A 24,251-nucleotide genomic window follows, 5' to 3' on the forward strand; every position below is an offset into this window, starting at 1 on the left:
ACCGTCATAACGTTATATTCAATCCAAAGGGTGGGAGTTCGCCTCATCCCACCTTCCGAACAGCGGTACTGACACATCCCAACAGACTGTTTCCAGATATCCTTCCAGTGGCCAATTGGACGCACGCAAACAGACCCTTGCTGTGAGCTGAATGCATTTGTCACAGTTTGAACCCGGTCCCGGTGTTGTTCAGTGGAACAAATCCTTGAATGTGTGCCAACAATCTATCCGAGCTTAGCTACATCGGTTACGCCACCCACACTCATCCTGACACAATTTCCAATAAATTTAAACAACCTCTCCAGGTTTTATCAAACGTTGATCAGTGTTAATATATCCGTGACCATGAACACAATAGTGTCCGTTCAGACAATCCACCACCACCACCACCACCGGATACTGCGCAAAGCAAAGGAGAGCAGAGCAGAGCAGGGCGACAGATGAAGTCATACTCTGACCCGACGCGACGGACTCCTTTCTCCACAGTGTAGGACCCAGAACCGGTGAGCCATCCATCATCATTGCCATGCCATGGTTCGTATTGCTGTGTAATGCATTGTTTCAGTCCGATAGGTGCGGAAAATTGCCATCGCACCCGGAAAATTGATGGAACGTTGCCCAGCCTGTGCCGTTCGACGCAAAACCTGATTACGGCCGGAAAATTGTCGATGTAAATATTTCACACCTCCACCGTTCCGGCGTCCAGCTTCCGGGTTTCGGTGACAAGATTTATGTTGGTTTATGATTCCCGGCAAAGCTTAGGCGATGTAGTGGGAACACGTATGTAGCCAGGCACATCGATTGTATGTGTGTGTGCGTGTGCATGTTTTTTTGTCTTCGTTCGATTGAATTTCCAATTTGATGTTGTCCGAAAATTGAATAAATTCCGATTTCATCACCGATCGGAATTTTGACAATTCACATGGAAACAAGAGGAAAGGGTTTTTTTTCTGGTCAGCATAAAATTTCGAAGAACTATATGCAGTCAAAGTACCAAGACGCCGTCGAGACGTCCAGACGACGACGACGACGACGATGGAGACGACAGTGTTTACGCAAGTTGGCAAGAAGTTATGACTCCCTGATCAGGAGCATGGTGAGCATAATTCCCCAATAGATTCCGGGTGGACTGGAAAATGACAATGACAATCCGTAGGAAAATGGGCACCCGGCACGGACAAGGAAGTACATACACTGAGACTCCCGAATCAGCAAACAGTCAGGGGAAACAGTCCATCGAACAAGAAAAGTGGAAAATTATGTCTGGGTTTTGCGGGGTTCTTTCTTCCTTTTTTTCCCACTGCCGTTCGATAGATAAATGCTCTCCTCCAATCGTCTGTGGTACATATTTTTGCACAGTGCATTCCGGGAAGTGATTGCCTTTCGGTTCCGACAGAGATGGAGAAATATGTTTTTTTTGCTGATACAGAAAGAATCAGTTGGTAAAAATTCACACGGACTCGGGAGCGAAATAATAATAATTTTTCACTGTTTTTGATCAGTAACTCATCAATTCCATTCGAAGCGATTATTAACATGATATCACAAGTGAACTAGAGATGGTCGGGTATAGAAATTCTTATACCCGAACCCGACCCGTACCCGAGTGATCAGCAAAAAAATTTACCCGTACCCGACCCGTACCCGATCAAAAATTTAAAAAATTACCCGTACCCGACCCGTACCCGATCAATAATTTAAAAAAATTACCCGCACCCGACCCGTACCCGAAAAAAAATAAAAAATTTTACCCGTACCCGATTAAAAATTACCTGTACCCGTACCCGACCCGAATGAGTAGTAAAAATTTTACCAAAATTCAGTATGGAAAAATTAAAGTGTTTTAGATATCGAACCGTATCAGGCTCTAGTTGGTAAGTAAAATACATTAAAATGCTTGTTTACATTTAAAAATATAAATACACTGTGAAGCATGAATACAGGGTCCGCCATGTAACTTTTTTTTAAACATGCAATAAAACACAAACGGTTCATTCGATTTCAAAATTTATTTTTTTTTCATATTAAAGTACAATCCTTCCGGTTAATTGTGGAATATAATTTCATTCAAGTGGCTGCCTCGGCTGGCCGTCACTCTCTGAGGATGCATCGGCTTCTCCACGATAACGTGCGGGTTTTCCGTCCCCCAGATGCGACAATTTTGCTTATTAACAGACCCGCCGAGATGAAAATGCGCCTCATCCGAGTTCTCGGCGGGGAATGCTAACATTCCGCAACATTACCATGATTTTCAAAGTAAAACTGCACTATTTTCACGCGTTTCTCAAGCGTATACACAACCATTTTCGTTCAGCGGAAGGATACAACTAAGTTTCTGTCAAATCAGAATTTTTCGAGAAGCATATTTACCCAATATGTGGTAATACCCGTTGTATTCAATTTTGGGTAAGTATGTTTTTTACGAAACAGTGTGACTTTTGATTCGATTCTTTAGAGCTACAAGTAAGCGTGCTCATTATCTTGACACACAAATAAAAATTCACATTCAAATCACTTGAAAAATCACGTAAAATGGTTCCAAACGTCTAATTGAATATTATACCAAACACAAATAATAAAGACATGTATGTGCTTACAAATATTAAAAAAAATCTGGTCCGTTCCCGGTACCTTCTGAAATGACCGCACTCACTGCTTGGTGGAGCGCGAGATTAATTGCTTGTTATCATTTCGACCAAAGTGTGCCATGAAATCTCAATATATACAAATGAGCTAACGTATCGAAAGGGTTCTCACGGTTTGACATTTGCATTATGAATGCGATGATGGGAACTCAGCAGTGCAACCAATTTATCACCATTGGTGCCAGTTTCACGGAGGACCGTAGATGTGCGCCAAAAAAAGATCGTGACTGTCATGTCCAGCTCCCTGCTATGACGTCATGAAACTGTGGCCAGCATCTTTGTGCAAAAACCAAAAATATGAAGAAGAATGGCTAACAAAAAATGTGATATTACAAACTAATTGTTTATTCAGTACCCTTTAAAGCACTTCCCCGCAAATTATCGATCAGAATATCAACACTACGATAAGGAAATTAAGATTTTACTCGAATTGAATTGCTCGAATGTTTGTTTAGCATACTCTGAGCGCTCTGATTGCCCACCAAATGCCCCAGATGTTGGCTACGATAGCACTTGCTGGAGTGCCCTATCCTTGCCACCGGGCTGGTCATGTCTGGAAATTCGTTTGTGATTATACGTGACGAAAATGAATGTTATGCGAGCGAGGGGATCCTAAAATGAATAGAGTATCATCAGTTCGTTTACGTGTATTGACCAAACATCAAATAATGTACGTGTATTCCCGGTGTGAAAAAATCAATTTTGAAAATGGTGAACAGTGAGTCCTTCAAGTGTAAGTAGTTTGAACATTCGCAGGAATTTTTTTTTGGTTACAATTTTTTACTACAAAGCAAAATGAATTATGATTTTGATTTAAATTTATCTGTCAACTGTGCCCGTTTTGAAAGCCTCACAAACCCACACCCACTATGTTAACGGTAGCTGGTGGTTTTTACAGCAATTGAACTTCTTTGCCACCTCCGGTGGAACCCTCAACGAGTAAACACGGTGAAAATTTGAGTATTTCGCGAGAAAAGATTTTCACCCGTACTTTTGCGACTCCACGTTGTCACGTATCGAGATTTTCACTTGTAGTCCAGTGAAAAGAAACGAAAATTAACTGGCAATATAGCCCAACTTGCTGTGCCATCAATCGGAGTCATTTCAAGTGAGGTGACACCACCCAGAAGTGAAGAATAAGAAGAACTTCTATGCAGATTTTCTGAAATAAATGTTTTTATGGTAAAAAAATAAATGTTTTTATGGTAAAAATCCTAATGATTTATATGAAAATTTTGAAAATCTCCAACCAATATTTAAAATAACAGTTTTCTTGTATCTGAACGTGATATGAGTACTACACTACATTTTATATATAAATCAAAAAATTTTTACTGGATTGTGCATTAAACAGCTTTAAAATGGCAGTCCATTAAAACCTACGTGAAAAGTAGATTCCGACCGCAACATCTTAAAGCTAAGGCAGTGTGTCTTATTAAATATGTTATAAACAAAGTAGAGCGGGAAATATTCACATAATATTTTTAATGAAGAAAAGAAATGTTTTTTTTTCTGGAAATGTCAAAACCCCTTGAATCAAATTATTTATTTTTCGGAAGAACTGTTTTGCAATAAAAAATTCCCGTCAACGTGTAAACATATTTATGTGAAGTACAATTGATCGGGTAATCGATCAGAAAAAAAAATTTACCCGTACCCGACCCGTACCCGAGTGAGCAGTAAATTTTTTTACCCGTACCCGACCCGTACCCGATTGAAAATAAAATTTTTTACCCGTACCCGACCAAAAACCCGTCGGGTACGGGTACGGGTCGGGTTTCGGGTAAAATACCCGATACCCGACCATCTCTAAAGTGAACATACTAAAAAAAAATCTGTTTCCGCCCGGGATCGGACCGGGGGCCTTCCGCGTGTTAGGCGGATGTGATAACCACTACACCACGGAAACGTGTTGGACGGGAGATAGCACACTTGCTTTGTCACACAAATAGAACGACTTATTTTGGTTTCAAACAAAACGAGAATACCCCTGCGTTGTCCATCCAATACGCACACGGTTGATAACAGGACTGTCACCGGTAATCAGGTTCCACACTGTTCAATTGTGCGAGGATTATATTTAGCTGTTTGTCATGCCCGGACTTCGTCGAGGATCGTCGGGTTTAAAGTGATTGATGGGTTTTGGTCGGACGGCGGGAGGTATTTGTTTATTTTTTTTTCGTTGCGTGCGGTCCCCGTCTTATCGGGAGAGATTGTGTTTTTACGTACATTTTACGTTTTCAATGACGAAGTAGGCCCATCGAAACCTGCCTACTTAGCTGATTGATTAGATATGGACAGTTTTTATTGTGGAAATGTCATCATCAACAGGTATCTTGATGGTAAAGAGTAAGGCATCAGGCGGGGAGAATCTTGAAGATTGATTTTACACATTCGGAAAAAAGATGCCCTTCCTGTGAATAATTTATAGTCGTCTTTTATTTAATAAGCATGGCACGCTTTTTGGAGGTGTCGGGTTATGCAAGCATGCAAGTATGTGTTTTTCATCAATGAAAAATCGGTTTTAGCCCATCGAGTAGTTTTATAATGCCTCTCTATCACGCGAAAGTAGATAGTTCTTATTATAAGTTTTTGATTGATATTTCCCGGAATCGGAGACTGGAGCCCGAGGTCAGCTTGAATAACTAATAAGACCTACAAATTAAAACAGTTCGATGGTTTTTTTGCATCACCACTTTAAGGTCTGAGGCCAGTGCACAGTGGTCCGGAACGGGAAATTAGCGTGACAAAAATATTTTCACTATTTAATATTAGTTTTTTGTACTTGGTGTCTTCACACACTTTGTTTGTAATCAAATGGCGCTCCTTTTGATGAAAAATGTTACTATGGTGGTCCTCATTTAGATTGAAATCTGAAATCTCACTTTCTTAATTGAAATCAAAAATGATTTTGTTGTATAATAAAGTTGTAGGAAATTTTGTTTTGAGCAACTTTGCTGAAGAAAGCACCTCTCTAGCTTTTCATTTTATCGAGTTACATCAATTTTCCAGAATAAAAGTAGGGTGGTTCCTGAAAAATCACTATGCAAGTTAGTAAAATGCAAATATTTTTATCGATCTGACATCTAATGAATATTGATATTTGAAGCTTGACTAGTTTTTGATGGAAAAATAATCATAACTTTTTACTGGTAGTTAGTACAACAACTCTTCTGAAGACAACTTTTCCTTAGAACGTTTCACAAAAAAGTTAGAATAAAAAAAGTTATTTTTCAAGAGCCACCCTACATTTTTTCGGGAAAATTGATGTAACTCGATAAAATGAAAAGCTAGAGAGGTGCTTTCTTCAGCAAAGTTGCTCAAAATAAAATTTTCTGCAACATTATTGTACAACAAAATCATTTTTGAGTTCAATTAAGAAAGTAAGATTTCAGATTTCAATCTAAATAAGGATCACCCTCGTAACTTTTTTCATCAAAAGGAGCGCCATTTGATTACAAACAACTTTTGTGAAGACACCAACTACAAAAAACTTATATTTAATAGTGGAAATATTTTTGTCACGCTAATTTCCCGTGCAGTGTGTTTCACTTTGTTCTAGAGGGCTATTCTCAAGCTTCAAATCTGATTTTGTCAGAAACGGTGCCAAATATCAAAAAACCCAATTGATAATCTCGTAGCAAATTAGTTTAGATTATTTTGTGAAAATTTCAGAATGATTCATTGACTTCAGCGGTCGGGAAAGTCTTTTTTCAGAAGAAAGAATTTCATAGCTGAAAATGGCAACTTTCAACTTGTTCATTAAATATCTCGCCTTCAAAGGCACGCATCAAAAATCTAACCTGACAATGTCTAGATAATTCAATTTAGATGCGATTAGTGCATAAAAACATATATGTTGTCGCGATAAAAATGAAGTGAATGTTATTTTTGTGAAAGTAAGTCGATTTTTATGGCGGCGCCATTTTTTCTGCTCCAGTTTCCTGGCAGCGTAACGAAAAATGAGAGAGAGATAAAATCGGCTCAGCAAGGCTCTTAAACAAGCGGTAGCTTTATTGGATGCAGACACATTTTATGCAAACTTGTAACCGAAAATATCGAGCGTCATTTTATACATATGTGAGATAGCATGGAGAGAAATGTAATACACGGAGCGAGACACGTGGTTATACGCGACCTACTGGCCTCAGCCCTTAAGGTATGAGGACAGAGGGTCGCGTGTTGAGTTTTAAATCGACCACGTGGCTCGCTCAATTCCCTTTGCGCATCATATTTCTCTTGTACTCTCTCGTATGTGAGCAAACTGTACCAGGTTGCCAGCATACATTTTATTATTTTGATGAGAAGTTTTATCACATTAATCTATCGTATGGGTTGGACATTACATGGATTCCAATGAACAATGAAAAAATATTCAACTTTCACAAAGATTGAATGTCTGTGTATTTGGCAGCCTTGTCGAGCCAATTTTATTCCTCTCTCCTTTTTCAGAATGCTATCAGGAAACCAAAGCGAAAAAAATGGCGGATGCATTGAAACTGACTTTGTTTCACAGAAAAATACAAGACTTTCTTTTAAACGCGATAACATATATGTTTTTATGTACTAATCGTATCTAAACTAAATTATCTATACTTTGTCACGGTAGATTTATGATACAAACCTTCAAAGCCGAGATATTCGATGAACAAGTAGAGGTATGCATTTCAGAGCGTTCCAATTTTTAGCGGTTCTTCAGTCAGAAAAAATACAACACGACCGCTAAACTTAATCTGAAAATTTCACAGAGTATTCTCAACTAAATTTCGAAGACATTGTCAGTTGGGTTTTTCTATATTCTGCACCGTTTTCAAGAAAATTTAATTTGAAACGGGAAAATAGCAAAAAACTTACCAATTAACGGTACTGTCCTCAGCCCTTGTTTCTAGTCAATTATCTAACAACTAGACAGTATTTCGAAGACCAAAAACACGTAAGTTTTCGCAAATAAGTTTATAACAACGTAGAATTTTGAAATTTTGCTTTGTCGAGCCGTAATTGCTTTTGGAAATGTATAAACGGTTACAGTATCGTTCCACAGGGATGATTTTAGAACTGAAAAATAGCATTTCAAGCAGAATTTGACAAATAATTTGAAAAAACAACTAAGAATTATAAAACTTTTTCCGAAATAACCGAAATTGAAAACAGTTTCAAGTGAAATTCTTGAGCGGTAAACAAATAAAGCGTTTTGTCGGTTATGTCACTTATACCATTATATCTTCAGAACCGACAGTGACAGCCATTTGATCTTCGAACACGAGCAATGGTTCAATAGTGGCTTTCACACGAGCCTAAGTTTGTTAAAACCGGTTCAGCCATCTCGGAGAAAATTGAGCGGTAAAAATACGCCGCATTTTGTCGCTTACGTCACTTATACCATCATATCTCCAGAGCCAGAAATCACAGCCAGTTGATCTTCGAACATGATCCACAATTCAATGGTGGCTTTCATACGAGTGTAATAAATATATTAAATGTTTATATCCTCTTATAAACAGAAATTCTAAGCTCTGTCTAAAAAACAAATTGTTAATTTATAAACAAATTTTCAGACCAGCCATGCTTTATGCAGTACCAATTTGGTCAAGTTGTTGTTCCACCAGGAAGAAAACGCTTCAAAGGATTCAGAATAAAATTCTGAAAATGATTTTGAAGCGTTCTCCCTGGTTTAGTACAAATGAGTTACATAGACTCACAAATATAGAACCATTCGATGTAATGTCACATAATATTAAAAACAAATTCCGACAAAAATCGATGCAATCTTCAATTGAATCGATTCGCTTTCTGTATTAGTTAGTAAGTTAGTATATAAGTTCCTTTTCCCCATTACACAATACAAGTAGGTTTAGAATTTTCCCTACACAAAAATCTCAGAATTGCGGAAGCAAATGATGTCCTCATGGTAATAACCAAATCATATATATATATAATAGGGCTGAAAAGTCACCACTTGTGGCTGAACACCCAATTTAAATCTTAATAATTTAATTTTAACTCATATTCCAATAAATAGTTATTTAAAAAATAAATAAAAAAAAAAGACTCATTGGGATGTTTAGAACTCTCGCGAAACGAATATCCGTTCATGTTTAATTGTCTGACATGGGATTTCGTGTTTTTCGAGCAATTAACGGTGGAAAATTGATTGATTTTAAGACATCCAGACAATGCTGGGGTACCGTACATTAATCTATGCTTCGGTACACAGGAATTCCCGTTCCGTTCCAAGCAAGCCTCAAATCACCGACCGGCAAGTTAGATGATAACTCTTTCACCCATCCCACCCGGGAAAGGGGAAACTAGCAAACAAATATGTCGACAGGTGAATTATTGATAGCATAAATCCCCCAGAAGCACAGATTGAGATGATCCTGCTGTGGATCCGGACTTGTTCGTCTCGTGTTTGCCAAGCGAATAATAACTGTATCACCTCCACTCCACTTCGGAGCCGTGGCGGGCGGGGCGAGTTGATGCGTGGCCTTCGACACCCATCAGGAGCAGATACCGTAAACTGTGGAGGTATGTTGACAGTAATGGTATGGGAATCTCGTACTCGAACTCGTTAGAATGGGGGGGAGAGAGATAGAGAGCAGTAGCAGTTTATCAAATAATAGTCAAAATCGGCTGTTTGTTTAATAGTTTATGTCTATCAATTATGCAAACAATCATCCGCGCTAGGCACAACAGTGTCGAACATGGCTGAGGAGATCGTTGCCGGAAGGTTGCTGCCAGATGTCGGAATAAGTTTCCCTTTTTGTGAGTGATCATCGTTTCCTTCTGGAAGTATCAAAGTTCGTATATGGCAACACTTTCTGTTTATTATGTGGCAAATCCTTCCAGTTTTAGGTTTGTTCAAGCCTAGCATAACCCAACCCACGTCATGCCTGGAAGTGCTCACCCACACAGGGGGGGTTGAGGGGTTGGTTGCCGCTTGCTGAACCGGAGTCAGTATCAATATGTGTGTTGTAGGGAATAACCTAATAAATTAATTAGTCTCATCGTCGTCATCGTCACAGCAGTCGTCCTGGTGTTGGCTGGCACCGCAGGATATGCATGTCGGCGTAAAATGGTTGAACCGAAGACAATGGAGTCATTCAACTGTTATCTTCGCTTCAGGGCACTGCTGGTGCCGCATCTTTCCTGGTCGTAAACCAAAATGACATATCCTCTCGACCGGACCGGAGGCAGCGAATTTGCGGCCCTGTGGCCGGAGGAAATCATTCAAAGACGGTGATATTGGAATGGACCACGGCGGATGGACCCGGAAAGCGTGTGGTTTCGGTCTATCCTTTCCGGTTGGTTGTGCCACGAACGGACGGTTCATGAGCATTACGCCTTGTTGTATGGAGAAATTGTTTGAAACTGTTCAGCGATGGGGATTCAATTTCGTACCTTCTATTATAAGACATGCACCGTTTTTTGGTATTATGCAAGACTAGAACTCTTGTTGTTATATCGCAATTAAAATACAAAATATACTCATTGGCGAGTTAATTTGAAAGGTTTCGATTTGTGTGACAACTTTTCATTTGTGTTTGAATACTATTTTCGTACGCCATCTGTCAAAATGTGACATTTTGATTGAACTGACAATCATTATTTTCGCAAAAGGAACAGGTCATGGACGGAATGTCACTTTCATTTTTGAAGAAAATGGCTGCATTAGAGCTAATCCGGAAATGGATCTATCTGACTCAAGATGACTTTTGAAAAGGGCGAGTTAATTTGCATTCATCATTTTAGTACAAAAATGGCGCCATAGGAGAAGTGGTAGAAAATTGATTGACTACTAAAGAACCTTTTTTTAATCCACCTTGTAGTGTAATGATGCCTATCTCATTTTCATTTTCTCCTGTATATTACAGCAGAAATTCCCCGAAATACTATAATTTAAAAAAGTGCAGAAATTGACATTTACTACATTTGAATTTAAGTTAGTGAAAATCTATTCAATCACATGTGAGAAAGTAAAGTGAGAAGTTCGATTTCACATCTCATCCAAGTCAGTGGATAAAACAAAACCGCTTACGTTTGGGACGAAAGAAACCAAGTACAGTATTGCGTAGTGAACAATAGACCGACCTCGACATGAGTGAACCAAACGAACAAAAGCTACCGCCGACACCAAAGAATACAATTGTTGTTGACTTCAAGCAGTGCAAAATTCGACCTTCGATACGAGTACTTGGAGGTTTGCTTACAAATGCATCTTGACGTGTGCATTTACTTCATTGCAATAAGACAAATAATGTTGTTTACATCCAGTTTTATAATGAGTTTGATGCAATTAAATTCGCAAAAGACAATAACAATGTACACTATGTGGACCATGAAAATATCAAGTACAACATTCCAGTATATATGGAAGATGCGTGTGCATGATCTTCCCTCAAGCGTCATCGATCCTCATATTAGCAAAACTATGTCCCAATACGGAGAGATTCTCTCTATCGAAACAGAAAAGTGGAAGAGCTTTTCCCCCGGTATTCTAAATGGCGTACGTTTGTTACGCATGCGCTTGAAGAGGCCTATACCTTCTTATGTGACTTTCGGTCAGGATACAAGAATCCCGTGCAAATCACTTGTTACATATAACAATCATGTCAATATTGCCAAAAAGCTGTTCACTACGGTAAGCCATGTGATAAACCGGACAAGGAGACAACTACACCAAAGGACAACGGTGCTTCCTTCACACCAACCCCAAGCAACACCTGTGACAGCCACCAACACCAATGAAGCATCCCCTTCAACGAAACCATCCAACGTATCCCCTATAGAACAATGTACACCAGCTGGAGTTAACAACTTACCCTCCAACCAACCAGCAATTGCAACCAATATACAACAAGGTGCATCTACAGCAACTAGCAACGAAAAGAAGACGGAAATCGAAAACAATACCACCGATGCGGCGATGGATGACGAGACGAACCACGAACAAACTACCCCTCAATCCTCGCAGGAGGGAAATGGAAGCTCCTCTCCCCCTAGAAAAAGGGTGACAACGAGATCCAATACAAAAAAAAATTAAAAACTCAGCTCAATCGGCCATGTAAAGCTTGTACGCAAATAGGCCTGAATAAAAATATCTTTTATACAAAAAAAGTAAAGTGAGCTCCATTTTATCATATTTGATTATTATTGCCGGTACTTCCGAAACCGAAAGCTGGATATCGGGATAGTGACATTCGGTTCATTCAACCATACACTAATATGACCTATTCTATTTACAATTTTCTATGATGATTTGAATTTTGGAAAAAAATGTACCAGTAGTCGGACTTGGATGAAATTCAGCAAATCATTTATTGGACTATCAAAGGTTTATTCGGTTACAGAGTCTCATGGTCTGCAAACTAGAGAAAATGACTAGCCAATATAAAACGGTAGCTTATGAACAAAGTATTCCTGAAATTGATGTTTTCATACTGTGCACCCTATCTCCGGAACCAGGGGTTTAATCCGAATGAAAATTGGGATATTCTTATGACATCTTAAGAACTTCCATCTCCGAGAAAAGTGACTGACATTATATTTTTGGTGCATATCACCCTATCAAGTTGGATACATATGAAATTCCGGAACTTTATTTGGAACCATGAGACCTTTAATTTGAACCTAAGTTTGTGAAACTCGGTCCAACCATCTTCGAGGGAATTAAGTCACACTTTTGTTGCATATCATCCTGTAATTCTGGAACCAGAAATCGCATCTAAATGATATTCAGGTACTTTGTATGAGACCATAAGACCTTTGATTTGAACCTAAGTTTGTGAAAATCGGTTTAGCCTTTTTTGAGAAAAGTGAGTGACCATATTTGTCGCACACACACACACATACAAACAGACATTTGCTCAGCTCGTCGAGCTGAGTTGATTGGTATATGATAATCGGCCCTCCGGGCCTCGGTTCACAAGTCGATTTTTGCAGTGATTGTATAGCCCTTCTATATGAGAAAGGCAAAAACTAAAAAGACATACACTGAGAAGAAAAAATCGAGTGCTTTTTCTAGAATTGAAAAATTATTCGTTAAAATCGAATTAAACTAACATCCAATAAAATTTCTATCGAAAACATTAGTTTAAACTTAAAATACACATCTGTTTTTTTTTAATGTGCTCAGTGTCAATTTTATTTTGTTTCGATTATGGAGGTTTTAACCTTAAGGTATTCGCCTCTTCGGACCAATTGTCAATTGTAAAGGGAAGAGAGATTACAACTGAAATAATTTTTGGACATTTTTCTATCTTTCAGCTTCTGATCGAAAATAGTGACTAAAGGCAACAGAATGTGATTCTACAGATCAAATACAAGAAATTTACACGTGGTGACCTTCCTCCTAGAAGTAGCCGTTTTCGAAATGTTTGAACTGGAATCGCAAAAAAAATCGCGTAGCTTCAAAAATTCGCATAAAAAACCGCGCTAGAAGACCTCAGTGTATTTGATCTAAAGAATCACTTAAATTTATGGTATTCAATCTATGCAATCATATTACACTCAAGTCTCCTTTTATGTGGTTTTCGTACTGATTTTTTATGCGACTTTTTATGTGAATCTTCAAAATTTTACTGTTTTCTTTTTTCATCTTAGAAATGTACCGAACTTTGAGGTCTAGTGTGTAGTGTCTCGCAAAAAAAAGTTTTAAGTCGACACTCTGGGATTTTTTTTTTCAAAATAAAAGATGTTTTCGAAATAACACCAGATCTCGACATTTCATTTCAAATTTTCAATTTAGGAAATCTCAAAATTTTTTCCAAGTGCCAAGGTCGCTATTTTTCGAAGAAAATTTTCCTCGAAATAACACCAGATCCCGATGTTTTATGAACTATTTTTATATGCTTTTTAATTTTAATATGCTTTTTTAAGTGATCTCTGCATAAAAACAATCTTGAATTTATATGGCTTAAATCGCTATTTTTCATCTGAAACTCACAGCTCGATAAATGCTTACAAAATTTTACCGGCGAAATTTCTTCACTTCCGATTCACTCAAATCAATTTAACAGCAAATGTGAAACTAATTTTCTTTATAAAGCATTCAACTTTTTCCAGTGTGTATGTTTCCGAGTGACTCCATTTCATGCACTGAGAAAAAGCAATTATGTGTTTAAGAAGACCCGGGTTTGTGAACAAATTAGAAATAAATTTCATTGAAAAGTAAAAATTTTCATAAACAGTCTTATAATTTTCTTAATTGTTTTCAAAATATGGTATAATTATTCGAATTATATATTTAATTAAGGGTCTCTAATGTGATGATGTAAATATTTGCGTCATGATTTCATCATTGGCAAAAAACGAATGAGAAAGGAAGTTCGGATCCGAACTTTTCGGTTACAGACAGTCAGAATTAATAATAATTAAAAATTATTAATTAATAATTAAAAATTGGAAATATATGTGATGTGACTAGTTTTTAGAATGAAAATATTTACAGAACAAAATATACAATATTCATAAAATGATTATCATAAAACGTGAGCAATGAAATTCATTCTAACATTTTTGTGAATTTCATAAGACTATCTTATGAATATCTTGAGTAAACGTCTTGAAGAATTTCCCCTCTATATCATAAGACTAACTGATGAAATAGATTTATATTATTTAGGTCTGAGAATCATAATTTTGTATGACTTTTGAAGATCAATTCACCTGATTGTGTTGAAATAGCTCAAGAATGACTAATTCTAGGTGAAAGGTTACTAAAGCTGTGAATTGTTCGTTATAAAACTCGTTATCAACAATAAACCCTGCTCGAGAGCATGATTATTTTTGACAGTTCTATAGTTATTTTCCGACACTACAAAAAATTTTGAAAAAAGTTCAAGTTTCAGTTCTCTAGTAATTTCGTTTTAAAACTATCAGTTAAAGAAAATACTCCAATAAAAAGTTCTAATATACTACCCAACAAAGCAATTTTGTTTATTACCTACGGTATTGTTACTTCCGACCTGTAAATTTATTTTCTAGTATTCAATTGAATATTAGAACTTGAATCCCTGAAAAAAAATCAATTCGTTTGCTTTACTTCTCGTTTTCGAGCCGTCAGTCCATAACAGTACATGCTGAACGGTTATGCCAACGTGCAGTTCAAAATAAAACGCGAAGCAAACGTGAAGTTTCCGTTTATAATGTTTGCACCGAAGTCCAATGTCTTTCCTGACGTATCGAGTAAAAACTTGTTACAGTAACTACTGGCATATATGTTCAAATGCTAGGTTATGTTCCTGAAATAGGTGTGCCGCTAAATGACAACTAAAGTTGGCTTCAATAGACATGAATTGCATTATAGTCAGTGTGTTGGTTTCCATTGGTGGTCTAGAAAGGTTATGCTATCACTTGAATGTCGACTAGTTGAAATTGTATCAATTTCCGAAATACAACAATTAAAAAAAACATCGTGAATTACATTCGCTTTTCAAAAAATCTGTTTTGAGTCCAATATAACCCTACAAAGCAACCCATTTGCTTTGTAGGGTTATATTGGACTCAAAACAGATTTTTATAAAAAGGGCGATTGTATTTTAGCTTGAATTGATTTCGCATTGTTGTAATTCGGCAATTGATATTGGGAGAACACGTGTGCAGAGTTTCATCCAACTCGAAGCAAGTCGATCCTAGTTTAACCCTCTGGAATAGAGATAACCAGAACTAGGATCGAAGCAAGTCGATCCTAGTTCTGGTTATCTCTGGAATTGTTCATAACATGAAATTCCCCTTTGTAGTATCAGTGGCGTAGATGGGTTCAGAGATGAAGTTCAGCTCGGATGTCAAGTCAGGTGCACGAAACTATCGGAGAAAAGCAATTATTTCATGCAGAATATTTTAAAAGTATTATAAATGTAAATAAGGCAAATTGTATGGAAAAACGTTTTTCAAGAGCTAAACAACAACAAATATTTTTAAAAGTGTAACATATAACATATCTTCATAAAAAAGTGTGGATTCCTTGAACGTAAATGCTCGGTAATTCCGTTTAAATGTAAGAATTAAACGCACATCAATAGGAAGCTTAATCGAAATAGAAGCAATGTTTTTTTTTAGAATTTTGTTCTTAGTTTATTTGTTTTTTTTTTAGTTGAGGTTAGTTGTCGTCATTATCAAGCGGTTTCAAATTACAGCTCTTTAGTGTGGAACAAATCTCATCGAAATTGCAAAGAAACATAACTTTGCTGAAATGCGTCAAACCATATTTAACGAGTCGTGTCCGAACCATTCGTTTTCCTTAAGCACTCTCTGGACAAATTGTAATAATACTTGACGTCCCTGTCAGAGTGAGCGCGGAACAAATGTCAGTTCAAATATTTTTTGCTCTAGTATGGATTCCTCAGACGAACAATACTTTATTTCGGAAACTGTTTGAGATTTTATTTTCGGGAACGAAAAAGCTTACGGCATTTACCCGATAAACCGAGATGGGAAAATTTACGGTGAATTCCATCATTTATATCCTCAACTCGGGGAGCATCCGGAGAAATTTTATTTGTATATGCGCATGACAATCCCTACATTTGATTATTTGCTGAGCAGAGTTAACAAGAAAATGGTAAAAGTTTGGACTAACTTTATAAAATCTCCGATATCTCCGTGTGAGAAGCTTATTTCATGTGAGAATATTATTTCATTATTCGATTGGAAATATTTCTAAGATTCGATTTGAATGTATCGAGCCACGTATTTTCAATTATAAATGATTGAAATTTTGATTAGTAGCAAGCAGTGTCCCATTTTGTCTGTTAAAAATTTCCGGCATATCGGATTTCCCTGCCATAGACGACGGTTTTGAAGATGTAAGCGCTATATCTAAGAGAAAGCATCGTTCTGATTGGTCAATCGATGTAAAAGTGAAGCTGTTGGAAGCACGCGAATCTATAAATAGAATCAAAATTATAGTCAACGATTCAGTCCTACGCGTAGCAAGCTAGAGGTAGGTTGTTGCTAGACAGCAAGACAAAAAGTTCCATAAAACGATTTGAAGCTTTAATTGGTATGCTCTGATCTTGTGTCATGAAAGCTCAGATGAAATTCCATGTTATGTCGTTTCGCCTGAGTAATTGACAACTACTCCAGGGTAAATTTTGAGTGCTTAAGATTAATTTCTAATTTATATGAGATGAACTCGATGGATAATGAATAAAACTTTATCGCTTCAACCGAAATCGCAGAATGGTAGAGAAACTTAACGCTATGAAAGTAACTTCTTGCATACAAAACTTGAACACAAGCTTGGCGAAGAAATGCTTGAATATCGAAATCCGTATCGCAAGTATGTACAAATCTATAATTGCATACACTTGGAATATTGATGTAATTTCGGTCGGCTACAAAACAAATACAAATCTAAAATTCTATATTCTGAGCTCAAGTGTTCTGTGTTGGTTCCTAATAAAGATCAATCTAAGCAGACTCTCGTGCAATTGCGGATTCGAAAGTATGACGATTGATTGAACTGTTGTATTGTACATCATTAGAAATTTTGGGTGCCTTGTTCCACATCAATGGCACGAACAACCCCATGGGGCTGATCCTTGTTGTTTTTTCGATTGTGATGAACTACGGCAGTCTATCATCTTTCTCGACTTTTTTTACAGGAGTCGACGCTATGCAATCTGCATCATCCTCGGAAACTCTTGCAGATTCAAAGGTATTAAGCTGTTCATTACTTGCATTGATAATATCATGACCACTTGATCCCTCTGACGAATTTCGCTTTAAATTTCCTGTCTGCCTCCTAGAAGATCTCACTTATCAAAACTTCTGAATCCAAATTCATTTTAATAATTGACAATTCACCGAGTCCAAATCATTAAATAACATGAGAAAAATATCAGCTTACTATTATAGTTCGCGTGCCGCATTGAAAAACGCTTTCTCAGAAACATGCTAGCGATTTGCATAAGGTTGCAGGTGCATAGAGTGTTCGCGCGTGCACGCGCGGTGACTCGCTTTACGCAACGCTACGTTTTACGCAGGCACTCTGGCACGGCCCTTAGGCTATTCGCAACGCTGTGATGGATATATGTTCTGAAATGACAGGTTGTCGTATAATTTAAAACTGTCATGATCTCGACGCGAAGATTGAAAAACTGTTCTACATTTGTCTGTTAATGTATTCTCAATAATTAGAAACAAATTCGTCGAACAGTTTTAAATCTGTTTCAAAGTTGAGCTCGAAAAATAGAACTAGATCTCAGCGTTGCGATTGACATGGTTTAGTCGTAGATCTTAAATAGATCAACCCATATGTATGTAAACGTATGTAAACGATATATTTTGATACTTAAATCTCTAGTATTTGTATTTGTATAAGGATTCGATATGAAACATTTCATGAAAAGAAAGCTATTCACAAGCTTGTAAGCGGTGATGTGAGCGAACCCAATATAGGAATCAATGGCGTTGATACTAGAATCGAAATTGGCTTCAAGCAATTTTAGGTTATGCCAAAAAGCCTGTTTTCGAAAATAGTAGAGGTATTCCTCTGCCGCGGATCGCTTATTTCAGTGTAAGAGAAAGTTATGAAATACCTTCCATACGCAGAAATAGCAAATTTTCTAGTGTATTTATTTATATGTTTTACTCGAAAATGTGGGTCATTGCATTAATGAAAAGTAGCTACAACTACAAAATTTTCTACAAAATAACTGCCAAAGTTGCATCGCAGGAGAATCCCACGGTAAATAAAATTACTAATAGGACATTTGTTTAAAAAAAATCCTGTATTCCTTTTGTCGTTTTCGCTTGGTGCAAAACCTAACCCAGTTTTCATCTTAACTGCTGTCAAACCGTTTGTTTGAAGCTAGTTTCGAACCTATAGTTTCAACGTTGTTAAATTGAAAGTCGAGTCAGTTTTGAATCTGATTTTTATGTCAGGTTTACTATAAACCCCTGTTGCTAAGTGCAAATCAAACACAGTTCCGTGAAAAGTGTTTGTTTGATGAAACTAACCCGGGTCAGTTTTAGTTCTGCCAAGCTAGAACGACAATGAATAAGAAGAGAGCGTTATTCATAAGTAATCCACTTGAATTGTCAGTTTTTTAGTGCGCCCGTTTCATTGCCTACTACGATTTTCCAGCAGTAAACGATTGCAACGCCTTTAGTAATGCCAATATCGTTTTTATGCTCAGAGCAGGGGTGTTCTGTAGCTTTAGATGCGTAATTTATGACAGCTTTTAAATTTAAATCTGAAAATTGTAATTATTACAAAAAAAAACTGACAACTCCAGTAGTGTAGAATTATTCGAAAATAATAAACGTTAAACAGTGGATAAATGTTGGCATATCGCTTACCTACAATATTGTTAACAGTCGAAACGCGCCTTAACTCGTTGATTGAAACAAATCGTACGAGTTTTATTAGAATCTACCTAACTTCAAGTTTCCGTAGTGTAGTGGTTATCACGTCTGCTTCACACGCAGAAGGTCCCCGGTTCGAACCCGGGCGGGAACAGTATTTTATTACTTTATATCTACAGCTGATTTTCAAGTATTTACTTTGAGCATTTTAATCTTTATTTTTTTTAAATCATATTTCCCTCAATTTTTATCAATATGTTCCTTATTGTTAAAATATTCCGGTCCCTTAAAAGGAATTGTCTCTGCATCGCACTTTCCCAACTAACCAAAAATCTCCACCATCCATTGTTCTGCACTTTCAGGCTGAAGCAATCAATAATGTTTCCTCGGCTCGAAAAGACTACCGAATCTGTTGCGGCTCGCTCGGCTTATTGCCATACTATCGAGGGTGTAATGATTTATTCTGCCGAACAGTTTCCGGGAGGGTCTCGGCGCTAAGGATCAGCGTTTTCTCCTGCTGCTACTGCTGCCTACCATCGCATTGTGTATGATAATTATTACGCGCACTTTCCGTGCTCCCCTCCCGAACGAACCGTAGCCGAACTCCGAACGTGCCCGCTGGGAGTCGTACCGCAAGTTCCCCATAACACTTTGATGGCCGGTGTCGCCTTGATGGCGCGAAGCCTTGAGTCAATGTGATATTTGGTGTTGTGTTGCGTCACGATTTGGTGGTGGGTGACGACGGACCAGGCTGGTTGGCAATATTATTGGTGTCGAACGAAGAACGAACGATAGAGTGAAAGTCGAACCCAACCACCGTCGCTGTTGCCTTATGTGTTTGTGGTTTATTTTTGAAGGGGACCGTGCCGTACGTCGCCGTTGGGAAGAAAGAAAAAATAGAAGAAGCCGAGGGATATGATAAATGGTTTGGATTATGGTTCTTCCTCTCTCTCTCGCTCTCTGGTCCGGGGTCGGTGTCACATTTTTGAAGATGGGAACGATTTGAAAAATTGGTTCTAATCGAACGAGCACGTGACTTTGATTATCTTAGTGTTTGGTTTGAAGGAGTAAATGATTAATTTTTATTGGGAAAAATTAATGTTCTTCATACGTGGAAACAACCCTCTCGAATTTGGACAAGGAAAGGAAAGTTCATAAATGCTCATTGCGCTTGAAAATGTCCTCTCATATCTCTTTTCAGTGGAGTTACAGCGTCTTGAGAGGATTCATGCCTTAGAACACTTATACTGCTTGAGAAAAAGAAACCGATTTTTTTTAATGATGATTTGACAGCTCAACTTTATCTTCCAATAACCGGAGAATATTCCTGTTTAAAATCTGAGGTGAGAACAACCTACTTGGTTTCCTTATCGTACGATTCAGAGTCAACACATTTTTGCATATCGTAAACCTGATAGCTTTTTAGTTCCATACACGGTTGTAGGTCACATTTCATGAATGCTAAAGATGGAATTCCGCTGGAGCATATTTGCCATTCCAATGCACCGGCGAACAATTAAATTTCTTTAAAGGCGATTTGCAAAAACTCACAAGATATCGATCGAAATTTTTCGTAATAGGGAACTTAAATGCTGAGCATGTCCAGTGGAATTGTAGGCAAAATAACAGTAATGGTTCGATTCCTTTCCGCTCTGGGCTTACTAGTTGTAGACAAACGATCTTCGAATACCTTTTTCGCCTTAGGAACCGTTAATGGGGGAAACATTCATCAATTTCGACAACTTGGCGGGGGAGTAGTACGGATTTTCGTGATACACAAGCAAAATTTTGACTCTTGCTTACATGCCATTTCCACAACCGAGAAACAAATGTCAAAATCAAACAGTAGAAATGATGTTTGTTGAGGTCGAATGCGATATAGCGTACTCAACAAATTTGTACTCTAGTTTCATTTAAGACATTTTGCAATTAAAACGCGATCAATTTTAAAAGTTTCGCATGCAAACTGTTGAAGTTTAAACTCAATATGAGACGCCGGAAGTTTACACATTCCGCGTATCTCGCAAAATGACAGGCAAAAGATCTACTGCGGAATACTGCGCTCATTTAAAATTTCATCCGAAGGACCTTATCTTGAGATTTAACGATATTTTAAATTGGAACCAGCAGTTCCATCCTATAATACATTGCTACAAAAATTTTTATTGCGATTCCTTCTCCATTTGCTGTCAAATAAAGATTCAATGCAGTTACGCATAATTATTACTTAGTTGGAAGATTTGTGAGTTTTTCTAACAATCAAAGAATCAAATATTAACCAAATTGATAAACACAATCATGCACATTCCGACACTTAAACTTGTGTCATTATTTGTTTTTTCTCTCGCACAAGAAGTAAAACCAGAACCCGAATTGAACACGGTTAATAAATTTACGTCTGCTTAGCGGTTCAAATTGAACTGTCGAGTTTAGCACTAAGCAGTTCAATTTGAACTGCTCTGCACTGATGAGTCAAAGACGAAACGTAAAAATAATAAATGTTTTCATCACCAACGAATTTGCAAATTTGAATTAATGGCGGTTTGCCGTTTTTTGTTCGGATGATTGAATAAATGTAAAATTAGTTGCTTAAACTAAATGGTTGTATGAAACTTATGGTTGTTTCTGTTTCAATTCTACATAACACTTTTGGAAAACCACCTAAGAGAAATACGCACTTTTTCATATATGCCAGAAAAAAAAATACACCGAAAGAAGAATTTTTTTCTGTTACCCAACGGAAAGTCAGATTAAAAACAAAAGACTGGTGAAAGGAAATTAACTGATAGTTATTCATGCTTCACCTTCTCTAACCTCAGGAAATCGTTCTGCCAACGGAACTATTGTGGATGTAATAAAACATAACTAAGAAGACGGTAGAAAAGATCTTGGAAAATGATCTGACTGTGCACGGTCGGTATGGTAGTTTTAGTCTCCTCCTTGTAATCTTACTTATTTTTCTTACCCAATGTTTCCTCGATAAGATATTGAATCAATATTTTATTTTAACCTTGAAGAAATGGGGAGAAATCTGTTTTGGCATTAAAAATGCCTTACTCTTCACTATACGGGGCCGGGTATCAATTAAAAGTTTCAAAAATAGCCGCGTAACCTTTTTGTGTCATAATTTTGAACGTTAATAACTCAGTCATTTGTTGATGGATTGACATAATTTAACAACCAATCGATTCGGAAACTTTTAACTTAAACATGTATGACAACGTTGTTTCAGTATTTCAATAGCATACTATTAAAAAAATGGTTAGAATTGACCTATGTTTTCATCCACCAATCCCAGCTGAATAAATTGACGTCATTTTCTTGTTCGGCTTAGGAGGCTTTGCGTCATGCATAAAAACACCGCATCATTCTGCGTAGTTCAAAGAGGAATCTATAAATATATGCTGCAAATCATTTCTTGATTTTAGTTGATGCTTAACTGTGAATGAAACAAGTAGCTCGTCCAGTGAGTGATGACTAGATTGTATATGCGTTCGCTAGTTGGATTGTCGCTTTTGCTAACTCTTCACTGTACGAGGCTAGGTGTCAATTTAAAAAAATGCAAAACTAACTGCGTAACCTTTTTCTGTCAAAATTTTGAACGCTTATAACTCAGTAATTTGTTGATGAATTTATATAATTTAACTACTAATCGATTCGAAAACAATTAACTTAAACTTATGCGGTAACGTGATTTAAACATTTCAATTGCATACCATTGAAAGATTGGTTTGAACTGACCTATGTTTTCACGAGCCAATGACAGTCTCAGTGAATGATGTCAAACTCTCGTCCGATTTGCTCAGTATGAACTATAGCACAAAAGAAAATCTATTAATATTCGCCCGAATACATTTCTGTGCTTTAGTTTACCCATGGCTTATCTTGATTCTTGATCGACGATAGATTTTTCGAACCTAATTTGAAGCGCTTGTATTTCGGTGATTTGTTGGTGGATTTTTCTCATTTAACTTGATTTGAAAAAGTCTAAAAATGTTTTAATTTGTCAACGGGTAGTGTGCTTACAGAAATCTCCATTTACATACTAACAACGTGGTGGCGCGCAAATAGATACAGTATAAAGTTGTGTTATGATGATAATCATAGGTGCTTGTTTTTCATTAAATGTTCCTAAACACAATGAACTATCTCTCAGAAGAGATCCAGACTTTAAGGCATGGTTCATGATGCCAGATATATGACTCTGTTCATCACATAATCGCCGAAGAGCAACACGGTTTTGTAAGAAAACGTTCTACAACAACAAATTTGATGTGCTACGTTTCGAGTTTAATCGAGAAAATGCAGAAACAGTAGCAAGTGGATGCCATCTACGTCGACTTATCAAAAGCATTCGACAAAGTCCCTCACCGTCTTGCTGTTGAAAAATTAAAAAAACTCGGATTTACAGATTGGCTTACTCAGTGGATTTGGACATATTTGACTGGACGCAGCGCTTTCGTACGTACAGGAAACATAACATCGTCATCGTTCGATATATCTTCGGGCGTACCCCAAGGAAGCCATCTTGGTCCGTTAATATTCGTTCTATTCATCAACGATCTCTGCAAGGTGATAAAATCCCCAAAATTAATATACGCGGACGATTTGAAGATTTTCCGCAGTATTATATCTACACTGGATTATTACGCACTGCAATCTGACAAAACACTTATCGACTGGTGTAAAATCAATGGCATGGAGATCAACATTCGTAAATGTAATGCTGTCACATTTTCTCGTTTACAAGTATTGAACGAGTCACTATAATAAAGTATCTTGGAGTCTATTTGGATAACAAACTACGCTTCTCGGAACACGTCGCACTAATCACCGCGAAGGCCTTTTCCATGTTGGGTTTCATCCGTCGGAATATACAGTCGTTCGAAGACATCTATTGCCTGAAAACTTTGTACTGTTCAGTTGTTCGCAGTATTTTAGAATATGCCGTTCCGGTATGGGCACCGTTCCATAGTGTTCTTATTAGAAGAATTGAACGCGTGCAAAGGAGCTTCATACGATACGCACTACGTCTACTGCCTTGGTCGGATCCCGTTAATCTCCCCTGGAAAGCCGGAGACAGGTCTTGCAGCGGCTCCTGATATTCGATATAATAGTTAACAACATTGAGTGCGCAGAGCTGTTAGGAAAATTGCCGTTTTTTGCCATCATCTTTATTTTTGTGTTTATTATGGATACCTTAGAATTATTTCATTTTTAATGTAATCGTGCTCAGTCGTGTCTTGCATACAACCCTTTAATTTTTTTTCACCTTTTCGCTCTACTTCACATTTTTAA

At 37.4% G+C, this 24,251-nt stretch overlaps 2 non-coding genes across 2 annotated transcripts; one reads left to right on the forward strand and one right to left on the reverse strand.

Annotated features, from left to right (window-relative positions):
* Positions 1–4,481: 4,481 nt before the first annotated feature.
* Positions 4,482–4,554, reverse strand: Trnav-aac (transfer RNA valine (anticodon AAC)). The gene has a single exon. It is a non-coding gene; the product is annotated as a tRNA-Val (tRNA).
* Positions 4,555–19,034: 14,480 nt separating this feature from the next.
* Trnav-cac (transfer RNA valine (anticodon CAC)) lies at positions 19,035–19,107 on the forward strand. Its single transcript has one exon. It is a non-coding gene; the product is annotated as a tRNA-Val (tRNA).
* The last annotated feature ends 5,144 nt before the right edge of the window (positions 19,108–24,251 follow it).

This window comes from Malaya genurostris, chromosome 3, assembly GCF_030247185.1.
Source record: "Malaya genurostris strain Urasoe2022 chromosome 3, Malgen_1.1, whole genome shotgun sequence".
Classification (NCBI taxonomy): Eukaryota; Metazoa; Arthropoda; class Insecta; order Diptera; family Culicidae; genus Malaya; species Malaya genurostris.